The sequence below is a fragment of the Dendrobium catenatum genome, unplaced genomic scaffold, assembly GCF_001605985.2.
Source record: "Dendrobium catenatum unplaced genomic scaffold, ASM160598v2 fragScaff_scaffold_146, whole genome shotgun sequence".
NCBI lineage: Eukaryota > Viridiplantae > Streptophyta > Magnoliopsida > Asparagales > Orchidaceae > Dendrobium > Dendrobium catenatum.
The window spans coordinates 1113286-1116440 of record NW_021318608.1 but is presented as its reverse complement, the minus strand read 5'-3'; positions in this window follow the sequence as shown (position 1 = coordinate 1116440).

Here is a 3155-nt window from a genome sequence, read left to right as displayed (position 1 = left end):
TGAATTGATGATTTAAATGATTGAATATGCATACGAATGTGGATATATGATTGAATTATTGTTATTGTTACTGAAAGACAAGTAAAGACTGGTTGAACCGTTGGTTGGAGATGATAACTGTACAGGATGGTGGGCCGACGGGCTTTCCTTTAAAAAGGGTTTGGCGATATCCTCTATTGATCACGTGATTACCGAAGGGAGTTATAAGGAGATTACTACGCCGACGGGAAAGAGTGATGACTCTTTTCACTGAGCCAACAGATTACTAACATCGAGACTAACATTGAAAAACGTCTTAATAGTACAGGATGGTGGGCCGACGGGCTTTCCTTTAAAAAGGGTTTGGCGATATCCTCTATTGATCACGTGATTACCGAAGGGAGTTATAAGGAGATTACTACGCCGACGGGAAAGAGTGACGACTCTTTTCACTGAGCCAACATATTACTAACATCGATACTAACATTGAAAAACGCCTTAATAGCCAGTGATTGTACTTGTTAAGTAAGACTACTGTATTATATTGCATGCGTACAGAACTGTTCTTATGATTTCTTGATGGATTTACTGATTTATTAAGATCGATTGATTTATTGATATAGAATTGATTTATTGATATTGAATGGATTTAACGGATTTACGGGTTTACTGTTACTATACGATTTTATTGATATTGCATACGATACATGTCACTGAATATTGATACTGATACTGATATAGATATGGATATTGTATTGATTCATGAATACAGATACCGATACCGATACCACTGATACATTGATTCATTGTACTGATCTTATAGCATGTGATACCCCAAATAAGATACATGTGATACACCGAACAAGATACATGTGATACCCCGAACAAGATACATGTGATAGACCGAGCATGTGATTATTGATTTATTAATTTTTATATGATTTTATTGCATTGATTGATTTCAATTATATTTGATAATTTTATTGATTTGATTTCATCTGTTCTTACGATGTAATGATTTGATCGTTTTATGTGATTTCATACCGATTGATATTATTGACCAAAATTAATTATTTTACTGATCTGATTGATTCGATTTCACTGTTATAACATAATCGTTCATGTCATCACTGAATTGTTATTGATATGGATATTGATACATACGTTGTTGTACTGATTGAGATACTGATCAAGTGATATGTGATTTACTGAACATGTGATATCGATTACTGGATTGCATATGATTTAATGAGAAAGTTATATTGAATAACTGATTGATTTGCAAGCATATGTTTTGATACGATTCTACTACATTGACTGACTGATGTGATAGATAAGACGACTACTGAAGAGATTTGATGCACGAACTGATTTCGGATTTATTGAGCTTTACAGACCTTTGAACTGCTTATTGATTCTTCAACTGTGGATTTAGGAGTTTACTGTTCATACATTGATTTTTGTAATCTACATCGATACTGTTTATGTACTGATTTCCGTATATGCATTGATTCAATGACCATTTGTAACTGACTGCTATGATTAGACTGATTGACATGCATATTACAATCGTGCCGTGCTTTGATTTCAGTTGTAGGCTTTGGTGACCTGCTGGACTTTTTGAAGCTTATTATATGTGGTTAACAATTTCAGGTCCGAGCAAGGGAGCAGAAATGGAGATTGATCAAGACTGTCGACGAATCCTTTCACTATGGATGCTTGGGGCGTCACATAATATTCCTTCAAAATACCTACTATTTAGAAGGTCAGCCATAGGTAGGAAAGAAATTTATGTTAGTCGCACGTTCACATGTATGGGAAAGAAAGTGATCCCATCTCAGGAGGGATGTGGTGGTATGATATTCAAAAATCATCTTAGCAGATTTGCATATCAAATTAGCATATAAGCACATGGGAATGAGGAAGTAGAATATTATATGTTGGTTGCAATGACTGATATGGCTAAAAATATCAACTTGATTCTGGATGGTAAGAAAAAGAACCACAAGCTCGTTGGCAAAATAGAAGGTGGGATAAAAAATTGAAAGATTCGCTCAGGTGCAAGCCTAAAGGCATATTTAATGCAATATTAAAGAGTCATTGGGAGAAGAAAAAATGTAAGAAAAAGAAACCAACAAACCAGACCACTACAATAAAATAGTGTATACCCAAAGAACTAGCGAGTCAGGTGAAGTTCTCAAACATACTATAATGCTTCACAGATGAATATATTTTTGGTCTATCAAACACCCAACCGTCACGAAAAATATATAAGAATGATGATGGGGATAATTGAATCAGAGAAACAAGGATGATGTGTAATCATTTCAATTTAAAATTATAATGTGTATTACATAATTTCATTATATATTTCATAAATTCATTGTAAAATTATATTTTGTATTGTAATATTCAAATGTAAATTCATTGTAAACTTTCATTCTATAATTCATTATAAATTCTCATTTTGTATTGTCTACCTTTGCTAGGTAGCGTTGTGTACCGATGTTCTTTTTATGCTAAGTTCTACGATTTAAGCCAGGATGATGTGTAATTATTTTAATTTATGGTAAGTAGTTGTAGCAGTTCAGCTATTTAAACCGAGTTTATTGTAACATTTATGGTGGGTGGGTGTACCTTTCCAGCTATTTAAGATGGGTAGCTATAGATTTTGTGCTATTTAAGGTGTATTACCAGTTCTCTCTAGCACCGATGTACCTTTATAATCTTTTTGATTGTGATCTATCGACTGTGTTGGTCGCGTCTGATATGTATCTTTCATACTTACCATTCATGTGTACCACTATTTATTCTCAAAATGAAGTTATTAGAACTTTTTTAGTCATGTTCTTTTCTATCTTCTATACTTACCGTTCCTGTGTAGTGCTGTGTGCCACTGTGTACCCATATATCTTATATACTTAATAGAACATCTTAACTTTATGTTTTGTTCCATTTTTTATATGTATTGTTGTGTACTGCTATTATTCTTTTTTTACACTTATGTATACAATTACATAGAAATTATATACACAAAAAATGTCTACAGAGAGTACATATGAAATTATAGCTATAAATCAAGATTAACAAATATAAATGAAGAATATCTTTATAAATAATGAATGTATGTACAAATAATGAATGAAACCTTCTCTTTACAAATACAAACATAGAAA